The sequence below is a fragment of the Mauremys reevesii genome, linkage group 21 (genome assembly GCF_016161935.1).
Source record: "Mauremys reevesii isolate NIE-2019 linkage group 21, ASM1616193v1, whole genome shotgun sequence".
Classification (NCBI taxonomy): domain Eukaryota; kingdom Metazoa; phylum Chordata; order Testudines; family Geoemydidae; genus Mauremys; species Mauremys reevesii.
Genome location: NC_052643.1, coordinates 7676132 through 7700352, shown reverse-complemented (window position 1 = coordinate 7700352; position 24221 = coordinate 7676132). Strand labels below are relative to the sequence as shown.

The following is a 24221-nucleotide window of genomic DNA, read 5'->3' as shown; positions in this document are numbered from 1 at the left end:
CTGGAGATGTTCAAAAAAAGGGGAGGGAGGTGGGGGAGAATCAATAAAACTGAACTCTCTCTTTTGGTTGAAAATCCATTTACATCAACACTTCCAAACTACTCTAAAAAAGCCACAATGGGCCATGCTGTATGCTCTTTTAATAAATAATAATAATATTAGTCTTTTGCATTTATGCAACATTTTTCATCCTAAAAGATTCCAAAGCTCTTTGTGGACTAAAGGCTCAATTCTCAGACATAGGCATCTACGCTGCAGCTCTCATTTCCACAGCTGAGCGCTCACATCAGCAGTTAGGCAGCAAAAGTGCCGAGCTCCTGCAGCTCCTGTGGACATCAGCTGGAGCTGTGGGGTGCTCAGCACCTTGGAAGGTCACATCCAGAGCATGATTTTAGCACCCAAAATGCAAAGCTGGTGCCCCAGAGCCAGGCAGCCTGCTTTGAAAACTGGGCTTTGCAGTGATCGCTTCACCAGCCTCTGAAATACAGTCACCGCACAGTAGAACATAGTGAACAGTGAGAGCCGGCAACAACTACCGCACTGCTTGGGAACAGGAAGTGAGGACTAACTCCTCCATTTGGAACCACAGGAGGAATTCAGGTGGGCGAAAGGTAACCGGACAAGAGTCGCACACGCACAACAGGTCTCCTCTGTAGCACCTGCAGCACTTGGTTTTAAAGATACAAGTTACAATCCAACAGTTTTTGGAGATGTGCTACAGAATGGATACGTTGCATATTGCTTTTCTTTTTGATTAGAGTGTTCCTTCTCATTGCCTTAGTTGCAAAGCAACCTGCCAGCACAGCTTATAGATATTCTATAATAAAGGGCCAGCAATATTAAAAAGACATACTAATTTCCGCCCATTCAGAGCTCCCCTTGCTGAGCATTCACAGTATATGTGACACCGGTGCCTTAGGATCAGCAGGCCCCGTCAGGCATCCCTTGGGCAGCAAAAGCTGTCATGGATGACAAGGGGAATTTTGGATACACAAAGAATGCAAGTTTGATCCATTCCACAGACTGTAAATCAGTTTCCATCCTATTTTTAATTCAGACCTTTACTATTTGCAGAAAGAACACTGGCTCAAATTCATCCCAATGGGCACAAAAAGGGTGCGATTTCACTTTCCTTCCTGGGGGACCTGTTTCACCCCTGGGGAAGGGTAGCTAAACCTGTTCATTTTCCAGGTGACCTGAACTGGCTCCATGTTAGCCTGACTCCCTCCCTTTTGAGGCTGGACCCCTGGCTGCAGATTCCCTAGTGTCACGGACACTGAGCAGCTCGGAATTTACTATTGCTGGAGCCCAAGCCCTGAGCCGCAACAGCAGAGTGAATCAGGCCCATTTTGTTTAAACATTAACTGGTTTTGGAGAGCAACATTTTGACTTGCCTAACCATTAAGCTTTTCCTTCTGATTCCTTCCCTAAGCAAGATTAGACCATTCAGATCAGTTTAATAGTGGGCAGGAGTTTAACAATTTTATCAAGATAGTGGGTTATTTAAGAAAAGACACACCCTTACACCCCCCCTCCCCAAGATCTATTTAATGTCCCATAACTCTTAACCGTTTTCTAGCATGTATAGATCAACAAGAGGCCTTTTTTCAGCACACAGCCAAACTACATGTTTCTATCACAGAGCCAAGTTTCAAACATGTATTCATTCACTTGTAGGCCATATGACCTTTCGGGTAGACTTTGTGTCTCTGTTGGATTTCCATCGACGTCGCTCTGTGTGTGTACACTGCACGCATTTATAAACTGCATCCCTAAAAGCTAAAATAGAAACTTCCCAAGACTAAACCAAAGCTACAGGGGTGCTTTCTTAGAGCCTCCCCCAAAATGAGCTGATAGGTAAGAGTAACAGTATTTTATATGCAAATACATAGTTTTCCTGGTGCCTTTTCTGTACTCCTTTATTAGTCAAATTCTGGTTATAACTAGGCTACTTTCCTGTTGCAGAGCTGTATCTGTCAACCAGTATTGGTAGGTGCAGAATAAGAAGGCCTTACTGTAATATGATGGATCTATAGTACAAATAAGGAAAAAAATCCCACATGCTCTTGTTCCTTTCCAGCCTTTCTTTTCAATACTCTCAGAAAAAAGTTTGAGATTTGATGACACCAAGTTAATAGATGCCCCAATCCAGCAAAGCACCTTCACAGGTGCTTAACTTGAGAGTAGTCCCGTTATTTCAACCGAACCACTCACATGCTTTGCTTCAGTAAGTAGTATGTGCTTAAATGTTTTACGTGCTTCATTTTAGCACATGCTTAAATGCTTTGCTGGATTAGGGACAAAAGGAGTCCCTTCGGCTCAAGGTTTGCTCTGTATCCATCAGGACTGAGAGCTGGGTTAGTGGAATGTCAGCTCTTCTCCCTTTCCTGCTCTTTGTCATGAGCCTTTATTATTTTTGCAGTCTCCAGTGGGCTAATAAATCTCTATCAGAGTAATTCTGAAGAGGGGAATGTCACCACCTCTGGTTTTTGCATAGTTAGCATCATAATATTCACATTCCATCCCCAGAGGTGCTGCTTATATTAGTTCTGCAGTGGCTTCCAAATGGCCAGCTTGTAATGCTTTAGCTAAAAAGAATCCAGAAGCGGCATCCAGGGAGAAGGAACTAGATTATTGCTATTTGTCTCCTAGGTATGCTGTCAGTTATTGTGATGCCAAAAGATTAGAATAAGAGACTGATCAATGGCAGTTTTGCCCAGTAATCTTTTCAGTGTTTGTGTGCGGTGTAGCTGGCAAGCTTGTTTTGTTTCTCTTTCAGGTTTCACACACACTTGCAAATATTTGTAATCTGAATATCTGATCTAGATGTTGAATTCATTCACTGATGTTTTGTCCCTGGTCTGTTCCTGTGTTCTTTTGACTATGGAGTGTTTGTTTTTTAAATTCACTGTCAGAAACAGGTGCAGTGCAGACATTAATTGACAGTAAAAATATATAACACACAGCTGGCCCAGTCAACCTTTTGGTAGTGAAATTCATCAAATTAATTTTTGATGAACATATTTGCAAATTATTCACCCAGCAGTACAGCTCAGAATATAAATGTGTACATGTGTGTTTTGGGAAGAATAAGTAACAATTTATTCTAGAAATTAGCTGAATACATTATTCAACAACTATTATTCAGCCGTCTCTTTTGGAAAGGGAGGTGGGTCCACAATGAAACACCTTGAAAACCATGGATATGACTCTCTTGTGTTTCAATGGCTGAGTGTTCTCTCAGTCGGTAGACTCCGGGGGGAGTGGAGTTGTGTTAGAGGAACGCTGGATGAAGTCAGAACTTTCCTGCCCCATCTACCTCATGTAGTTGAGTTTATATCCTAATTAAAGTCATTATTTTTCTAACTGACCTCTAGCCTTTTAAATATTGTTACTTCAAACATACCAAGCTATATATACACTAAAAGTTTTCAGTTCTGCAAAAACACACACAACTAGTAGATACTTCTACTGCAATAAACAAACAGATAATTTTGTTTGAGTGGAAGTAGTGGCCTGGGATGATGCCTGAGAAATCTGGCTTGCAATTCAGTCCTCGTTCCAAAGAGGTAATTTTAGGATAAAGCCTAAACATCCCTTCAGCTGCAGAGACACCATCGTGGAGCAGAATAAATATTTGATTGTGTCAATACTGCCCCAAAATAGCATGTTCCAGACAGCAGATTTGAAGCAACTTGTAATGGATGCTAAATTTTCTTTAACACAAACAGTTTTTCTAGTATGTCAAGTTTATTTTCCCAGAATGAGCCTAAGGAGATGAGAAAAGCTGCTGCTTGATCATCCCTCCAACCGCATGGCTACGGTGCAAAATATACAGTATCATCAGCTCATGGGAACAATGAACTGTCATGTGCCAAGAAAGATACAATTTTAAAAAGTTTATTAAATCGAAGTACGGCTGCATCTAATAGCAGTATAAAATTCAGGTACGCCACCAATCTGACCTGATTGAGCAGTTTCAGGCGTTAAAGCAAAATGGTATCTCAGCTGAAGTTAACATTAGGGGGAAAGTGCAAAAATCTTAGAAATGTGTATGGTTTGATGAGAATAGATCAGGATTGGGATTTTCAATACCCCAAAAGAGAACCTTAAAAACCCAGACGTAGTCCCTGCAATGTAACTCGATGCATAGGGGTTACATGGCAAAGGTGTGGCGTAGCTTTGCATTCTGACTTTTTAACCATGTTCAAAGCTCATTTCAGTCACCAGGGAAGCTGCATTTTTGTGTGTCTACATCACAGACCTACCACCTGATGCAAGCATAAGGTTTGTGCTCACTGACTAGGGTTCTGCAATCAGAAGGTGTCGCATGTCAGGGATGACCTGCATTAGGACCCTAATTCAGCAACAAATACCTCTAGGCTTGCATGCTGCATAAGGCCTTGCAAGGACATGGAAGCCATAGACATTTCATCCTAAGTCGCTTTTGCAGCCTTACACAGTCTTCCACAGTGCTTATTTTTGTATTGAATCAGGCACCTTTAGATGATCAAACATTGAGCCTCAATTTTCACTCTGAAGTTCAGTCATGTAGAAAGAACTGCCTTTTTCCTCTTAAAACCTTTTAGAAGGGGCACCATCTTCAAAAGAGGAAGGAGGATACACTGTGACAGGTCAAACTCTTGGAAACTCTTGCTCAGATCCACACATTAAAAGACATTTATGAAATTTTAGTTAAAGGACTATCAGTTGGAAAAAGAAATCACAGATTCTTAAGATATTGACTGTCACATCACCCTCATCTCTACACCGAGACCTTGAAGGTTAAAGCTGGGCATTCATACATGCACACATACGCACAAATTCATAGATATTTAGGCCCAAGGGAGCATTATGATCATCTAGTCAATTCTAACCTCAAGCATAACTCATTCCAGAGATTTTTACACAGAGATTTCTGCATCAAGACCATAATTTCTGTTTGAATTAGAACATAGCTTTAAAAAAAAAAAAACTTCCAGTCTTGACGTAAAGATTTCAAGATATAGATAAGCCACCATAACCTTGATAAGTTGTACTAGTGCTTAACTGAAACCCAGTAGAGGGGGTGGGTCTCAAAACCTGGCTGCAGCACAAGAGGGAATATCCACACTGCTATCTTTAGCCCCACACCTGAGCCAGTTCACCCGAGCTCTGAGACTTGGTGCCGCAGGTTTTTCTTTGTAGCACAGACATACCCTGAATCCCCGTTGCCAATTCCCTGAATCATCCAGTCCCTACCCTAGACATTTTCTAATGTATTGATGCATACATATTATTCCTGGGAAACCTTTCATGACTTATGCCTCACTCAAACTAGGAAACAACTCAGTTTCCTGCTATCAGCACTTGTGCTGTTCTCAAATGACACTTTTTTTGTTTTTGAATGCCTGAGGATATTTTTCACATTCCTGTCCCGAAACATAATATAATGCAGGAAATGGGAAGAACTGGCAATCCTGCCAGGTATACTCCTGGGAGAAAAAGATGGGACTGCGAGCTCTTCCTTGTTTCCTGTCTGCCATTCTGTACTGAGTACGTCAGGAGCAGGAATTTGAAGCGGTTCCATGGGCATTCTAAAAATGTACTCTGGGCAGAACACTAGCTTTCTTCTTGGAGGAATATGCTGCCCCCATCTGCATCAGAATTCTCATTAATACCAAAGGGCTCACTGTGATGCTTTGGTCCCGACACCCAGAACTGTGATTCACTGAGTTACCCCTCTGCCTTAGCAAGCGTGAGAGCTTTGCTGATACTAAACTGTGTGTCTGCTTCCTGACACACCAGCCAGTCTGCCTTGCCAGAAAATTCTTCAAGACTCTGCCAGTCAAAACCTTGCCTTGTAGGTAACAGTCAGTGAACCCCCGCTCCTGATATGTTAGATATCTCTCTGCAGTCCCTCTCACTGGCAGGGGCGGCTCTAGGCACCAGCAAAACAAGCTGGTGCCTAGGGCGGCAAAATTTAGGGGGGGCGGCAGGCTGGGCGGGCGGACCTCCCGCAGTCATGCCTGCAGGAGGTCCACCGGAGCCCCGGGACGACTAGACCTGCCGCAGGCATGACTGCGGAGGGGGCGCTCGTCCCGCGGCTCGGCTGGACCTCCCGCAGGCATGACTGCGGCAGCTCAAGCGGAGCCGCCAGACCCGCGAACCGTCCGCAGCTGCGGGAGGTCCAGCCGAGCCACGCTCTACAGTCATGCGCGCGGGAGGTCCGCTGCTCCCGCGGCTCCGGGGCGCCTCCCGCGCATGACTGCTTGGGGCGGCCAAAAAGGTAGAGCCGCCCCTGCTCACTGGACACTCACAGAAGTTACTAAGTTTGCTGTCTCCAAAAAGAAGAAGCACACACCAGCCTGTCAGGTTAGGTGAAGACTCACACTTCACTTTCCTACACAGCATGCAGATAAATTTATTCTTGTTTTATTACAAAACTATTAATAAAGAACACAGACGTAAGTGATACTAAGCAAGAGAAAGAAAGAGAGGTTTGGTTACAAACAAAACAAAACAAAACACGCCTTCTAGTGACTAAACCAATCTTAGCAGGTTACGGTCTTTGCCTAAGAAGGTTTCTTTCTTACATCAGGTTACCAGTGTGACAGGCAGGATCACAGAAACCCCTCTGAGAGCTGCCAACTGACGTGCCAAGACTACCTCTGCTCCTGTTTTCCCTACCAGCTCAGGACTCCAGCATCCTGTCTTGCTGAGCCAGACACTCCCGTCTGCTCCAACAAAGACCCAAGGTCTGAATTACCTGCCCCAAGCTGCAGGTTTACCTGAAAACAGCTTACAGAAGTGTACTTGTCTTTAACACTCAGATGCCCAACTCCCAATGGGGTCTAAACCCAAATAAATCCGTTTTACCCTGTATAAAGTTTATGCAGGGTAAACTCATAAATTATCGCCCTCTATAACACTTCTATAATACAGTAATATTGCATACAATCAGTTGATTCAATTGCTTATTCTTTGGGGTTCAGGCCCCCTGTCCTCCCCCTGGGGTGTGTGGACCCTGACTGTCACAGTCACAACAAGAGTCAGCATGTGAATCTTCGCAAAGATTCATTTCCAGTCTTTCCTTAGCCAGGATGCACCCAGGCTAATCTATAAAATGCTCTGGCAAGAGGTGCTAATGTGCTGCCCATTTGGGGCCATTGATTCATAAGCACCCAGGATGACACTCTTCATAGAAAGGATTAAAGACACCAGGCAGACACTGCCCTCAGCAAGTTGTTAACGGTCTTGTGTGAATCAAGGCACTCTCCTACATCTGGGCTGTTGAACCTTTCTAAGCTTTTTTTATGTGTCTGCAAAGCAGTAGCACAAAAGGGGAGGGGGGGCATTTAATAACAGAGCCACTGTATCCAGCCCATCAGGTCCAAGTGGAACTTTGGACTAGGCGGTTCCCAGGTGTAGAGTTCAGGAAATGAGGGAGGAAAGGGGACACGGAGTATTTTTTGTGAATCCTGGAGACAAACAGATGCTCAAGGCAGCTCCTTCTTGGGACAGGGCAGTAGTAATGCAGCCTTTCCTGAGGTTACTTGCATGGAGTTTGTTGCCACCCTTCTTTGAGGCAAGAGGACTTGTGCACATTTTGTAAACAAACAATTTACACTAAGAAAATACCTGACTCTGTGTCATCAATTTCTACGCCCAATGGGAATCTGACTCGCAAGGCCTTGAAATCTACTACTCCGGCTTGGCAAAGGAGCAGCAATGCATTACCTGGACAAGACTTCACATTACACAACAGGAATAGAACTCAAGGGCTGCTGTCCCCAAAAGACATAGCCCTGAGATTCAACAAAAGGAGTCTCTCTCTCACACACACACACACACACACACACAGGCCAGACTTTCATCCAGCAGAGGGCAGTGGCACACATGCACGCTTTGTGCGGAGATTGCCACTGACCCTGGGCAGGTGAGAAAGAGTGGAGGGCAGAGGCCACAAGAACTATTTTACAATGTGTACTAAAAATGCCTACAAGCTTTTGCAAGTTCTTCAGGACAGAGACAGAGTCAATGGGTTGTAACGCACATTTCCACAGGATTCTGCAGATTCTCTTATCTGACTAAAAAAATCTTTACAAATTGATCTGAGGAGCCTCTACCTTTGTAGACAATGGGCATGAAGATTGCTGCTGGAAAAAAAAACACCAGTATCAGTTTATAACCCCTTGAACACTGGGAATAGCCTGGTCGTGGAAACTGCAGTACCGCTTTAATTACAGTGTTGTGAAGGTGGGATTAGTAACATTTTGCCAAATCAGAGATGATCTATATGTTCTGTGCTACTGTGTGAGAAAACTAGGTTTGAGTCTCAGGTTCTACCACTACAGGTTGCTGGATTTTAGCTCTTGTTTAGGTTGATCTAGATTAGCAAAAGAGGTTGATAGTAGTTTGAGGTGAGAAAATACAACTGGTTTCCTAATGTATGTAGATGCAGGTCACCTTGATTTAGTTTAACACCTAATCTCAGTCTCCTCTGCTAGCCTAAACAAATCCTTAGAACTTGATGGGATATTTGTGTTATTTTGGTTGAGAAACATTAAAAAACAAACAAACAAACAAACCCCTTCTACCATACAGCTTTTTGCCATTCCGTAGCACTTGTTTTACTAGTGAAAAGCATTTAGTTCAGGCAGCAGCACAAGACTTTCCAGCTGGACCAGAGCTAGATTCATCCAGTTGAAAGCATCCTTGGCACTAGGACATGCTGTTTGTAGCCCCTAAAATGTTAATGAGATCATGAAAACATTCATTGCTATTAACCATGATGCATGGGGAGATTAAAAATACCATCTGTTCATTAGGACCTAGATGTGTTGGCCCTGGGAAATATTTAACCCACTCATTGCAGTTTAGTCTTTTAAAAACTGCTTTTCAGGGGGTATTCTTCTAGTTAATGATGTAACGATTAACAAACTAATACCTTGCTTTCCCAGGGAATATCTTGGAAGCAACCCAGTAGAAAGCAATAAGAGAAAGTATGTGTGAGAGAGGGGAAGGAGGCAATGCTTTGTTAAAACACCAGTGAGTGTAAACTGTCTGAAATACCAACCAGACCAGGTGTGTTTCATGACAGGAACAGGGTAGAAACCACAAAAATGCCTTAAACACCAATAAATCAGACCATGGAGAGTGACTAACAGTGACACTCAGGCAGACTATTAAGAGGGAAGAATTCCCTACTGCAGGCCAATAATGCAGATGTTTCATTATAATTGCATGCTTAGTAAATTGTATCCTAGCACCAGCTAGTGGCAAGAATTAATGGAGACAATATTATTTACAAGAAAAATAAGGAATATGTTTGTCACAGGAAAACTTCCTATCTTCCATCCTTTTAAACATATAGAATATTTTTAATAAAACCAAGGCTATGAATTGGCCTCAAAGGTCTTGTCTATACTAGTTGTTTTGGAATAATAATTCTTCATATGTGCAGCCCAATATGTGGTAACACTGGAAGAAGTTCATGTGTTTTTCCCATTCACTGTACTATTTAATCTGCTCAGATCCAAGTCTGTCGCCCAACCTTTTTTAGCCCATAGCAAGAGTTTAAGGCCTAGAGAGGTTGCTTGAGTATTTTTATAATGTTTTCCCTTCCTTTGAGAAGGGAAGCTGTGAATGCGTAAGGCAATTAGTTGTAGGGCATTGATTCAGACTCAGTCACCTCACTAGTGAGAAGCTCACAGTCCTCTCGTGCCTGATCCACCTCCCACAGAACCTGGTGGGTTTTAGGAGAAGGCAGTCACAAAGCCCTGGGAGATTGCTCTTCTATGGGTCACCCCCGATACCACTCAGTGGAAAGACTTGGCACTTGCTGTCACACCTTTTGGCTGCTGATGGTTTAGCTTTGCCTTTCACCCTGACTGGTCAACAGAGTGAGTCATCTAAGAGTGCAGGATCCAGTGCAGATCCCAATGCCAAGTTATTTGTATTATGGTAGCACTTGGAGGCCACAACTGAGTTGAGGGCCCCATTGTTTTAAGTACTGTACATATAGTAAGAGTCCCTGCCCAAATGAATTTACAATCTAAATATACTCCTCAGCTGCTACCGTCCCTGCCTGGCATGATAAGTTTGTCTATGTACTTCATATAATATATTACAAATGTGTGTGTTCCTGATGCCTGTTTCTATTGTCTTCTCTCCACAACTCAAAGCTGCCAGAGATAACAGCTATGGTACAGCCAGTCATCTGAAGTTTTGAAAGCTTGACAGTTCAAGCTGGGAGTGGATTTTGCAAGCCAACCTGCAAAATAATTTGAGGGACTTGAAATCTTAGCAAAACAAATAGGTGAAAATTTCTGCCAAAAAACAATTGACAACGATTTCACCTAGCCCTAATTTTTATCCCCATATCACAGATGGTATAAATGATGCACAGAGATGTGAAGTGACTTGATTAAAGTCTCTAAATGAGTCAGTGGAAGAGCCAGGAATAGAACCCTGTGTCCAAACTCTCTAATCTACTAGACAAACTCTACTTAACCCACTAGACAAACTCAACCCACCCATCGTAGACTGTAGCCCTACATCACATTTCCTCCCACTCATTCATACAATGCAATGATGTGTCTCTATGCAGAAGATTATTAAAATGGACAAAGAAAAAGACAGGAAATAAATAAAATAACAAAAGAAGGGCAATGCTTAAAATAATCACATAAGAGTTGTTTGCTTATTCCTATGCATACATTTATATTTATGTAAATTAAATCCTTATTATGATAGTCCCAGTTTCCTCCTGTAAAGAAAAGGAATGAACTGCCAGGTAACAAAACACCTAAATCCCATTCTACCTGGATCTTTCTGGCTGAATAGAAAGATTCATTTAATTGATAACAAAATTTGGTTCAGTCAATATCCACTTTGCTGTTAAACTCAGAACCCCACTCTGCCTTCTGGCTATTATACTTAGGTCTTTGTTGAAACCTTTATTCAAAGCTTGACTGGTTACCGTATTTTTCCCCAACGGGGTAAGACCTTGTGGTGATTGTAAGTTTACACAATGTCCTTCGGGTTGATCAGACTTCCTGACTGCTGTTCAGAATTGAGTGTGTTTCCTTTGATGTCCAATCAAGTTTAATATTTAGGCCCTTTTGAGACAGATGACACTTCCAGCCTGGCTGGTGCGTAGGACCTTTGAGACTGGTTGAATTCAAAAGCAGAACCTTCCCAGGAAGCAGGTAAAGGCAGGATGGGTGCTTCTTCAGCTCTCTCATGATTGATGTAGCTCGGTTTTCATCAGCAGTCTTAACAGAGTCAGTTGGGTACACTCCCGAGCATTTGAACTGGACGCTAGCAATCTCAACAGTTCAGAGAATTCTTTCATCTCACCAGCATTCAGAAAAGTTCTATTTGAAAAGCAGACCATATATATAATTCAGGCCTAGTTTGAAAAATAAATCTCCCAATGCTTTTTGCCAAACAAGCAGTTAATTAGTGTCTTTATTGCTATTGCCCTGAGAAATTGCTAGCATTAGCCATAATAACAACACCCAGCACATTGTCTCCTGTGTTTACCAAAACAAGCAGGAGTGGCACAGAAAAGTTTCATAATACGGACCTTGTTCCAATTAGCAAAAGAAAAACTTACACATATGAGCATCTCTCAGGTCAAGTTATTTTCAAGGCTACTTCAGACTGTATAGCTCATAGATTCCTTCCTAGTGATCCATATTTCATTTGCCTCCAGTTTTATTAGTTACTGTTCATATTAAGGTTCTGTAACACACATGGGGTGGGGGGAAAAGTGTGACCATGGTTAGAAAAGTGATTATGTAAACAAGTCACCTTTTCAGTCATCACATCTTCTCCCTGTATTTATTCAGAGTCAGATCTGCTGATTCTTCTGAGGAAAAAAAATATTTTTATTTCTACTTGCACTAAATATAATATATTATACGCGTGCAGGCATGGATAAAACAGAGAGGGACAGACATTTTCTTCCTTTAAGAGAGAGTGAGTTGGATTCTGTTCTTGTTTGTGCAACATATACACAATAGTTAACTGAGTTCGTTAACTCAGAAAATGCAGACATTTTTCATAAGGTGCTGACGTATGGAAAGGATCCAGTTTGACTTTCAAATCCCAGGATGAGTGTGCTGGGTGCTCATTTACCAAAACCACCTCTTTATTTGTAAGCCAGCAAACAATGAACCCTGCAGTGCTATCTAAGTCACTTCTTTGAATATAACCACATGTTAAACAAATTTCGATTGCTACAAGAGGCTCATTCTGACAAGAGGCATTGCTAGTTTTCATTGAGCTGATAAAAAGAGGTGCAGAAATTAAAAACTCAGGGCTAAATATAGGGTTATTTTAATGACAGTCAACAAGAATGTGTGTGCTCTGTGTGATTCATTCAAGTTATCTTTGGGAGAGGAGACGAAGGTCTGTTCTATATCTATAGCACAAGGGTTTTTGACATAACTCAACTTTTGCTGACAGTTTTGCATGCATCTACAGCTAAATTTGTCTCCCACAGATGTAGTCCCCCTCATTACATTATCTCCTCAAAAGACTTGAGTCCAAAGCTGACATACTTCCACCGACAAAATGCAAGGGTGGACACTGCTTTACCTGTGTCACCTCTGACAGTCCTCCAGCAACAATGCCCTTGTCCTCGTGACAGTGACTGCTCTGATCATAATTTTGAACTCCACTACCCAAGGGCCACAGATACTGGAAGTCTGTCTCCTCTTTTAAAATCCTCAGAGTGTTTTGGAATTGCCTTTTTCTGGTTGCCCGTCTTGACGTGCATACCTGCTGGCCCACCATTGTGAGCAGCCAGCCATGCTGGCTCAGTGTAGAAATAACAGAGCCATATTATGTTTATTTTTCCTTTCTCAAGCTAAATGCACAACAGTTTTCAAGTGGAAAAAAACCCACTAAGAGTATAATTTAAACAAATGAGCCTATGTGGCTCTTTGGATTAAATGACCGTTACTAACTCTCACAATTTTATCATGAGGCTTACAGTATTTGATGTTTTTCTTAAAGCCCAAGTTCTGAGAGACAGGTGATTACATGAGATGCTCAGCTTTCATTTAAAGTAAAAAAAGTTTCTAGCCTCATGGTTGCGGACTGAGAACAGGAACTCTAAGGGCAAGACCAGAAGAAAAATAAAACAAAACCGACATTTATTATTTTATAAAATGGCATGACTTTTAAGCCAATCCCATAACTTTTGGGGCCTGACTCATGATTTGGGGTTGACAATCCTGAAATCAGGAAACACATAAATATGGCTTGCATGGTTGACATCACTCTAGTCTGCCCGTATTCAGGTAAAGGTCTGGGGACTTTACTGAGTGAAATAAAATGGAAATTGAATTGTATGTCTGCAGGATTGCCACCAGATGGTGCATATTTTCATACGCAGTAAATGCAGGAAAAAAGAAAAAAGCATTTCTTATATGTGGGTAGCCAGATTCATGTAAATGACTTCAAGTAGAAGCAAACATGTGGCTATCCCAAGAAAACCAACCAATGAAGCCAAACAGGCTTGCAGGCAGCAGAGTCTAATGGCATCGTCTGACATATTCTATGCCAAAGTTAAGCAACCCAGTTTGGCTCAAAATGGCTGAATGATCAACCACTGAGAAACAACACTGAGAGCTGAATCATTGATGCACCATGAAATACAAACGACTGAGTCTTGTATTAAAATACCACAGAGGGAAGAGATCCTGAGATAAGTGTTGCATGAGACAGTGAGGTTGTTACTGGAAACTCTTCTGTTTTGAGCTGTAATAACAGAGTTAATAAGGTGTCATATTCACTGTCTGTTTTTGGTTTGTTGTTTTTCCTTAATGCTGCAGACCTGCTAACTTTCACACATTCCGTATGAGACTCACTCAGTCCGGGTTGAGTCTGAAGTCTTTTTTTTTTTTTTTTAAAAAGAGTTTCTCACTCTTGTGAGGAAGGATTTTATGATTTGTTTTGACAAGACATTTATTATCTCATATTGCTCATTTAAATGATCGCAGCTTAAGGGCCCTGATAATGCATGAAGGAATTGTGCTTCACTTTTACATATTTTAGCAGCTCACAATAAATGTAGGTTTCAAGTAAGTAGAAGCACCTGGCTGGTGATATTAAATTGTTGTGCATAAAGATGAAAGTATGGCCTCTACTATTTCTTGTCTTCCGTAAGTAAACCTGTAATGTCACTTCTGAATTGCAAATGCCTTGGTTCAGGAACTCCAATTTACCTAGTGTCAATACCTTTGTTATTGCAGTTATGAAATGAACCTCAGTTATTTCCAGAGACAAATGTGGCTTTTGAATTCTGGTGAAGGTTCTCTTTTGTGTTGGAGACTATGACTTTGAAAATGCACTGTCCATACTGCAGAGTTCACAGAAGTCCCCTTTCATATGCTAATAAGACTTTGACTGCAAGAGGAGTTGAGTCTCATCAAAGGTTTTTCTCTGGTGATATTTCTTCCCCTTCAAGGTAAACACAGACTCAAGAGCTAGTATTCTACCTGAGAAAAGCACCAGTTATTGCAACCACATCGCACCTTTGGTTTTCAGGAGGACACATGGCAGCCTGCCATGTATTTTATGTGGTCATCATAATTGTTTACATAAAAAATTGTTTTAAATGCCAGCCAGTAACATGCAAATATATCTCTCACTTTCGACATCTACTGTATTTACGCTTTACTGAATTAAAGCAGCAAATGGCAAGAAACAGTAGAAAGATTTAGGCAATCTGGAGGAGAGTCAGAAAACAGCAACAAAAAATATGAAGCGGCTGATCTAACTTACAAGGAAAGATTAAATTTACATTAGGAACGTTTTTGAAAATTTGCACCAGTGAGGTATTTTTACCTGTGCACATTTCTCTAATGTCCCCAGACCTAAATATTTATAGCCTGATTAAATAAAAACTAATGAGACAATACAAGCACTTTTTATTAGTATTTGAAGGATATGGACACCAAGGAGGAGAAGAATTGTTTTGGGTCTAGTGAGCTGTAAGTAGGAATAATAGGATAAAACAAGGAAAAGATAAATACACGCTGAAAAGTTTTGTAACAGTAAGGTCGCTAAAGATTTCCTTTTCCCGGGAAGGTGGCGGAATCCCTATGATCTGACACATATAATACTGACAAAGCACTGTTTATATGTCTCAGGTATTTCTAAAAATTGCCTATTGCTAGGGTATCTTATGTGCTGAGACTATGCATTAAGGAATACAACTGTTTGAATAATTCCAAAAATAATAGATGAATATTTACACAGATAAAAGGGGTGGGTTCAGTTCATTGGGGTTGTATTATTGTTTTTGAGTATTTGGCTGGCTAATGGATATTTGTGAAAATTCACAAATCCTAAACAGTGTCAAAAATTTTAGCATGAATGATCACTCATTCAAACATTCCTACTAGGCGTGTTACTCGTTATTCTTTGTTTCTCATCATTTACCATTTGTTTTTCTGTTTTAAAAGTTTCAGTCATCGAAATAGGGAGCAGAAATACTCCTAAGTGACCAATCACAGACCATGAATAACAGTAATCAAAGTAAAAGCAACCCCTAAGCAAAATGTGTGTGACCCCTACAAGAACTAGGGGTCACCAAATGAAATTAATAGGCAGCAGGTTTAAAACAAATAAAAGGAAGTTCTTCTTCACGCAGCGCACAGTCAACTTGTGGAACTCCTTACCTGAGGAGGTTGTGAAGGCTAGGACTATAACAATGTTTAAAAGGGGACTGGATAAATTCATGGTGGCTAAGTCCATAAATGGCTATTAGCCAGGATGGGTAAGAATGGTGTCCCTAGCCTCTGTTCGTCAAAGGATGGAGATGGATGGCAGGAGAGAGATCACTTGATCATTGCCTGTTAGGTTCACTCCCTCAGGGGCACCTGGCATTGGCCACTGTCGGTAGACAGATACTGGGCTAGATGGACCTTTGGTCTGACCCGGTACGGCCTTTCTTATGTTCTTATGTGTGCATAAGTCATTCAATGAAAAATTATCCATAATAAATGTTAAGTGTTTTGACTTTTATATGTATATAGCACGCACTACTATATGTTTAGACTGGAAAAGCCAAAGTCAAAGAAATGCACCTTGCACTTGGAGAGGAAGGTAGTGAGGTTTGTGATGATCCTTAGTTCTTGTGGGAGTCCATTCAGGCTTGGGTTGGTCCTCTAACTTCACATGTAGTTCCCCAAATCTAAACAAGTTCCTACCCCCTTTTAAAATATGGCCTGTCTAGAAGCGTAGGGGTAAATTCCATTCAGCAGGAGAGTCCCAAATATTTATTAATTTTCAGTCATGCAGAGTATTCAACAAGGACACAAGATCTGTGGGGAGGAGGTTATTTTTATCTCATTTGTTTTTGGTACTGGGATAGACTGTCCCCTTTTCTTACTTGGCTGAGCACAGAGTAGGGTGTCCCACCATATTCCATTCACCCAGATCTTGGACCTGAAGACCTCTTTCAGAGCACAATTCCTGCTCTCCCAATATTCCCTGATGTGAGCAAATAGACTGTGAGAGGACAGAACCTTGGTTCTACCCCTGCCTCACCTTACTCATTGGCTACAGTAGCTGGCCAGGTAGAAGAACTTTCTTCCCTGCCGACCATGGAGCAAGAGGGGAGGTAAGCAAGGAATGGTGACATAATTCAGTCCGGAGGCCAAGCATTTACATGTGCCCCCTGCCTAAAGGCTCAAACTGGCCCACCCATATGACCCAATCAGCAATATGAAGATTCCAGCAAGAAGACATCTCTTCCAAGAACTGCACCGAAAACCCTTGGTCACAGATGATCATTCAATTTGTGAGGGAAATAAATGAATACCTTTTTTCTAATGCTCACCATTGCTTCTGCTAAGTACTAATTCTTTGTAAAATGCATTAAATATCTCAATTTATTTTTTTATTTTCAATTTAAATAATACTAAGACAGGGCAAAACCAAAAGCCTGGATCCAAATCCACTGATCTTTGGATTTGATCAAAATCTGAACTTGGATCAAAGTTTTGCAAATGACTTCTATATATAGAGTGGATTAGTCAACAAAAACCTAGATCTGAACATACCAGAACCTTGGACTCTTTAAAACCTGGATCCAAATTCTGCAGCTTAAGCCCATCGCTGGTTTTAAAAAGTAAGTTATGTGGCTACAGACAGAGCTAATTATTTTTAAATCATGTTGTTTTTCTTGCTGTAGTTTAGAACCTGCACTGATTATGTTCTTCATTTCATTGTGATCCCCAAACTCACTTTAAATGAAGATTTTAGTTTAGAAATGATTTGGCTAATGCTCTCTCTCTCTCTGTCTCACTCACACTTTTTGAAAAGACTGTGATGGCCTTTCAAATGAACAACTGAAAACATAGGATTAGATGAGAATATATGCCCACTTGTGAAAGAGAACAGATGGACTGCAGACAGACTACCTGTACATTGGTGCATCTACCATCAAAAAGCAGACCACACAATGATACCAACCTCTTAGTAATGTTTAATTGGAAGAGTAAGACTAGATCAGTCATCCCATTGTTAACATGCTGGAGGTGTTAATTATCTAAAGAGCTGATAGACTGACAGCTTCTGATGAAGAGTTTTATACTGAAAGATCCTTTTTTCTCTCTTCCCCTTGAAAATGTGCATGTAACCCCAATTAATGATTATTGCAGTTCTGCATATGTATTGAAAGGCTAACAATACCTAGTGCTTTATATCTTCAAAGTACTTTACAAACATGAACTAATAAATCTTCAAAACAAATTTGGGAGGTAGTTTATGTAATAGCCTCTTATTTTAGTGAGGGAAACTAGCAGAGAGGTTAAATGATTTTCCTAAGCCAAAGAAAGAATTATAGTTTGGCAGTTCCTGGGTCCCAATCCCATGCTGAAAACACTAAGTCATACCTTTGTCTATTTCCCTGACAGCTAATGAAATCCTGTCTATTATCAACTAACCATCGTAAGTACTTTGGAGGGAACTATGATTGTATTTGAATTCTTTCTGTTCATGTGATCTCTGTTGTCTGCTTTAGTGTTCTATTTTTGTTTCTTAAAATAGCATACAAAATATTTCTTTTTGTAAAGACAAACACTTTAATAAAGTTGACTTTATGTTAAAACAAAGCCGTATTTTCTCCTTCAGAAGCAATGCTAAAAGTGATTTGGAATTAAGATATATGTTTGTTCACATGAATGTATCTAAACAGAGTTTCATAGCACTTCTAATACTAAATACTTAAATGGGTAAAAAGAAAAATGACAGTAGGTCATTGCCTTGGATCAAGTATAAAGCCAATTCCAATTTTAAAAAAATAAGAAGCACAAACTACCAAACAAAATCTGACTACTTCTCCAATACATAAACTAAGCCTACATTTTATTTTAAAAGGTGTATATGGCTTTCTTGCCCTTTTATAGGGAGACAATTTCCCAGAATTCCCACTCACCTGTTTCCTTATACCACCATCTCAAGCTTTAGCTTCCAGTTTAGGACTACATTTCCCATGATGACCTTTAGTCAAGCATCCTCCAATCAGCTACAAGCTGTGTCTTTAAATGAGGCTTTCACAGGTGGGCGGTTCCTCCCTTAAAAAGGAAGGAAGGTTGAATCAATTCTAATATATGGAAAAAAAAAAGTCCTTTCTCCTTCTCTTCCCACAAATAGGTGAGTAAACACAGATCTATAGGTAATAAACATTGTAAAAAAACTAACAGGGTTTAAAGTCTTATGGAAAAATATTATTTTGCATTTAGTACCATAGTTGTGCATGGTGCTTTACAAATGAATAATCAGTCAAGGTCCCCTATCCCATGGAGTTCATAATCTAAATTAGACCAGATCAAAAAATGCCAGCATCTGGGATATAAGGAGTGAGAGCGGAGTAAAAATGGAGTGGGGAATTCTGCTGTTAGGACAGCATATATTTTTAAAGATGAATGAAAATCTACTTTCATATGGGTAAGTATAATATGTAAAGGTTATATGTTGTATTTTACCTGAGGATAATTGGTAATTACTTAAAGAAACCTTAATTTTAAATGAATTTTTTGTGGCTGGGAGGATTTGTGTGCACAAGCCATGTTCCCTCCCTTCCCCATTTGCCTTCATCCCTTCTAACATAACAAGTCTCCAGTTTCTCAGCAGATCTGAGGCTTGGTTTCTATTAGAAAACGTGCATTGGTAGAATTAAATTGATTAGTAAAACCAGTACAACCCCTAATATAGATGCACTTTAAGATTTTTCATTTATGCTTAAACCAATTTAGTGTACTATAGTAAGCTAGAACAGTTTAAGCCTGTCTGTTAGTTGTTTGCTGCTGGTGTAACTAGACTAGTTTTAAATTGGGTTTGTTACACTGGTGCACATTGTCTAATGTAGACAAATCATGAATATTCCAGGTGAGAAAAGTGGCTGATCAACCTTCTAAAAAAGGAGAAAAACAAGTATAGTAATACATTTACATTTATACAGAGCCCCTTTCTCTCCAAAGTGCTTAACACACTATGAACATATAAATCCACTGAAATGCATCCACCTCTGGGTATAAGCGAGGTAGGGATCAGCATAATAATGGAGGAAAAATTTTGCCCAGGACACTGGAGCATGCTCCTACAAAAATGAGTCATAGAGGCTGAGGTTTTCAAAGCAGTACAAAGGAGTTAGCCATATATCTTCCACAATAGAAAAAAAAATCCTTTGCACTCACCTTAAAATCTCAGCAAGGGAGCTTTAATGTCCAGGAGGCAGAAAGAGCCTCCTTAGTTATCAGATTGTCCCATGCAGACTACAAGGAAACTCAGTTTATCTGTCTTAAGAGAAGGGATGAGAAGACCCTGTTGGGAATTGAATTTCTGGTTCTGAAGAATCTTGCCATTACAAACCCGAATTTAGCTTATCTTGTCCCAAGAGCTTTGTAGGGTCTAACTTATAAAAGGATAGCTCATAATCAAGAATGTTTATTTTGAAAATACTTGTCTTTGTATATTCTGTATGGTCTTTGAATTTACCTGACACCCAATAGCCTGAAGTAACTACAAAATGTAAAAGGGGGAAGGGCATCGGTGAGGAGCAAGGAGGTGCTGCCTTGGTGCCACCCAACTTCTGCGGAAGGTCCTGGGATTTCTGACAGGGTGCTGTCCCTGAACATTGCTCAGGACTTCATTTCTGAATCAGTCTCCAGCTAGTAGGAGTTAAATTTGAAACTCTACTCACCTCTCTGTGCTGGAAGGGAGAAGGAGTTTTCTGCCTTCTCTCCTACATCCAGGGTTTCCTTGCCTGCTACAAGGATGGAGGACTGGGTTTTGCTACTTTCTGTCCCTCAGGGATTCCTAGTTATTGGGAGGGAGAAATGGTCTGTTCTTGTTATACTCCTCTCCTTCTCCAATTTTGTGTTCTTGGGACTTCCTCCATGAATAACTCCAGGACCTGCTTCAGCTACCTGTAGTTTCAACAAGCAGCTGCAGTGAGAAATGAACATTATTCTTGCCTGTTTCACTGCTGACCACAGGGTTCTGATTTCTGAAGAGCAGCTGTGAATCTGGCTTTTGTCCTGGTAATTTCACTCTGCTGTTGCATGGCAAAGCTATGGACAACAACAGAGGCACAGGAGCTGTCTGGCTTCAGACTCTGCACTCTTTAAAGTTGAAAGGTTATCTTTGCAACCATAAGTGTTAGACATTGAATGGGTTATTTTAAATTCAGCAAAAATTATCAAGTTAAGCAATTTTTCCTTGCTTGCTAGGGAAAGTTTCCAACTCACCATGTGGAACAGTATTCTTCAAACCAGATATTGTATACTTTGTATTGATACTTTGCCCATATTTATTAGTAATTTTACTCTACCTTTTTATGTACACACACAATTAATATGAAACCAAATCAAACTACAAAAATACCTTTCTACATTTTAGATCTCTAAACCATAAACAGTCTGGTAATATCAACCCTCTCCATCCCCAGCTGTGTTTAACAGAAGAATCCTTTTCCATTTATGTTTGTGTTATGAATGGCACATTCTCAGCTTGTCTATGGAAAAGGGAAGAAACTCAGGCCACCTAATTCTCCTTAGACAGGTTCCTCTCATCCAGGGTACTATGTATATAGAATTTCAAGTTTAAATCCTTGTAGTCAGACTATGCAGAGCCCCTATTATACATATGCATAAATGTATCAAGAGATGAGTCTACTCTGGTTTTTCATTAAATACCTGCTCAGAAATTACAGTGAGAAGTTGTTTGTTGCTACAGGACAATGTTTGTTGCTACATATCATAATATGTTTGCTGTTTCAAAAGGACACTAAAATTTCACATTAGGTCCCAACAGGTCAGGAATTTCACCATCACCCTCCCTTTCTACACCTGCAAAATCTTACTTTTTGGGAGTAGGGAGGTCTCCCAAACCTGTGCCCCCTGATGAAGTGTTTCTCTGACATTTAACATCTCCATTCATTCCAATTAGTTTCTGACGGCCCATGACTTCAATCAGCTTGAGGGGTGAGAAGAACTCCCTTGTGGAGCTGAATTACTGAGGGGAGAGAAGCAAGAAAGGGCTCAGAAGGGAGAAGAATCTGCCCTGGGGGGGAATTATGGAGGTGAGCACTGGCAATGGATTTGTCAGGAGGGATATTGAGGTGGGGGCAGAGTCAGAGTTTGGGAGTCTTGTGAAACGGGGCCTTCTGAACTGGTCATAAAATGGGAATTATATTTTTTAAATTGAGAAGAAATTGTCCTTTCCATCCTAAAATGTCAATGTTTCCCCAGCTCTACTTTGAGCATACTGGGCCATGGAAGAAGAGGGTGAAGGTTGAAGTTTTGTGGGTCTTGAGAGTTTGGGAATAGGTAGGGAGTGGGCAGAGGAGGGGTTGGGAGAGGGGCAGAGGCAGGGCGTGGGGAAGGAGTTTGGGACTGAGTAAGGAGGCAGAGGTGGGTTGTGGGAATAGGGAAGGGTTATGGGAAGTGGCCAGAGGTGGGTTTGGGGGGAATAGGGAGGGGGCACAGGCAGGTTTCGGGGCGTGGGGGAGGAGGCAGAGGTAGTTGGGGGAGCAGGGGAAGGACAGAGGCAGGGTTGGGGGAGTCAGGAAGGGTTTGGGGGGCAGAGGTGGGGTTTGGGGCAACAGGGAGGGGGCACAGGCAGGTTTGGGGGAGTGGGGGAGGAGGCAGAGGTAGTTGGGGGAGCAGGGGAAGGACAGAGGCAGGGTTGGGGGGAGTCAGGAAGGGTTTTGGGGGCAGAGGTGGGCTTGGGGCAATAGGGAGGGGGCACAGGCAGGTTGAGGGGTGGGAGAAGTAGGGCAGAGGCAGGTCTGGGGGGAGTGGGAAGGGGGCTGGTAAAGTGGGGAGGGGGCAGAGACCGATTGGGGGGGGCAGAGGCGGGTCGGGGTGACCCGCAGGGAAGCTGGGCGATGCCTGGGGGCGGACAGAGGGGGGGCACTGGCTCGGGGTTCCCTGCTGGGCAGGGGGGCCCGTTCCTTAGCGCCCCCCTCCTCTCGACGTCACTTCCGAGGCCGGAGACAAAATGGCGTCCGGCTGGTGCCGGAGCCTGGGGCTGCTCCGGGCCACTTAGAGCCGGGCCGGCCGCAGGGGGGGGTGGCGTCGGCGGCGGCGCAGGTAAGCGGGACCCGGCGGCGCGGCCCGCAGACGCCTCCGCTGCAGGGGGCTTTGGGACCCGGGCTGGGAGCCTCGGCACGGGGCCGCTGGGGGCGCCCTACCCGGAGCCTGGGGATGGGCCCTAGCGGGGAGCCCGGGGACGGCCCTGCGGCGGGAGGGGCGGTCAGGTGGGTCCCCTGGGGGAGCGCCGTGGAGCCGGCTCCATGGGATGATGCCCCTCGGCCGGGGCTGGTAGATGGGGGCTGCTGGAGGGCTCCGGGTGGTGTGTGTCAGCCCTGGGCTGGGGGCTGGGGGGAGTAAAGCCCCCCTCAGCCGTGAACCCCAACATTGTGCCCTGGCGGAGGCGAGCAGGGCTCCTGGGGCACCCCCCTGCCGAGCGTGCTGGAGCCTGGAGGAGAGGGTCGGGGGCAGAGCCCTGGCGGGTTGGGGGACGGTGGACGGATTATTGTGCACAGAGTGGCAATGAGGGGGGGAATCTATTGGGAAAGTGGCGCTTTCTTCGCGAAATAACATTTTTGCTGTGGTCTGGGGTGTTCGGACCGATGTTGGAAATGCCCCAAACGAAGTATAAACCTCCTAAATGCAATGACAGTCCCCCCCGGCCAGTTTGAACTCGCAAAAATAATAAACCTCATTCCAACACCTAATAATTTGTAGCCTACCCTCTCATCAAAGGCCATGACAATTGATGAGCCTTGCAGCCCACCTAAAGACCAAGAATCCAAGCTCTGTTTGACCTGGGACAAATTAATTTCAGAATTAAAGGCCTGGTTTGCTCATAAAAAATTAGATCGACCTAGCTACGTTGGTCCGGGGTGTGAAAATCTTCGAGCACTGTGCGATGGAGTTGGGTTGACCAGACCATCACTGTAGATGCTGCTAAATTGGTTGATGAAGTAGTCCATCAATTTAGCTACCACCTTTTGGAGCGTAGTATGCAGACTTCTCACTGAAAATACCCTGTAATAGACTCTCTCGCACAAACCAGAGAACTCTTGCTTGGAGGTGTAGCAGTATCATTGGGGAGAGAGAAAGATGGTTCCTTCAGGTTGCCTCGAACACAAAACAGTTAAGGCTGTATAGATCAAAACTCCAATTCCAGACTGATCGGAAGCCAGTGCAGGACACGGAGTGCTGGTATGATAAAATGTTCTCTTTGCAAAGCACTGTGTAATGAGCGGATAGACACATTTTGCACTAAAGTTTCCAAATGATCTTAAAAACTGTAGAGCGTACTGCAGGACTTTGATTTTGAGGGACAAAGAAAATGTCACATCCTTTCATCAGTTGCAGATGGAAAAAAGCTGCTTTTGTTAGTCACTACCTGAACATCCAGATGCAGCAGAGGATCTAATAACCTCCATATTCTGAATTTGAGTAATAAATAGAAGACATGCTTCCCCCCTCTAGTGGAGCTGCTAACATCTCTCCAATTTGTTCTCCCAACTTACCAACGGTCTCTGCTGTCTTGATTCAGCTACCAACTCTCATACAACTCCTGTTCTTGGCTAGTCATCCCTCTCGCCAGCTGAATCAGAGAAGATGGAGATGGTAGAGTAAGGTGCTGTCAGTGTCCAAAAGGCTCAATAACTCACACCAACCTCTTCACACACCCTGCAA

General features: G+C 42.4%; 1 protein-coding gene and 1 long non-coding RNA gene across 9 annotated transcripts in view; one reads left to right on the top strand and one right to left on the bottom strand.

Annotated features, from left to right (window-relative positions):
* Positions 1-9569: 9569 nt before the first annotated feature.
* Positions 9570-22836, bottom strand: LOC120387710. The gene is made up of 6 exons (XR_005590302.1): positions 22703-22836; positions 21371-21522; positions 20210-20435; positions 18443-18581; positions 11603-11730; positions 9570-11360 (listed from the first exon to the last, which is right to left on the bottom strand). It is a non-coding gene; the product is annotated as an uncharacterized LOC120387710 (long non-coding RNA).
* The window catches only part of PRDM2 (PR/SET domain 2), a 126453-nt gene continuing 120815 nt past the window's right edge, over positions 18584-24221 (top strand). For 4 of the 8 annotated variants that reach the window (XR_005590301.1, XM_039508700.1, XM_039508707.1 and 1 more), the window contains exon 1: positions 18584-18660. The gene's annotated coding sequence lies outside the window, so the exon portion shown is untranslated. Of the gene's footprint in view, positions 18661-22495; positions 22602-24221 lie in introns of those variants that run through there. The other 4 variants (XM_039508702.1, XM_039508701.1, XM_039508704.1 and 1 more) reach the window with 4 other exon arrangements.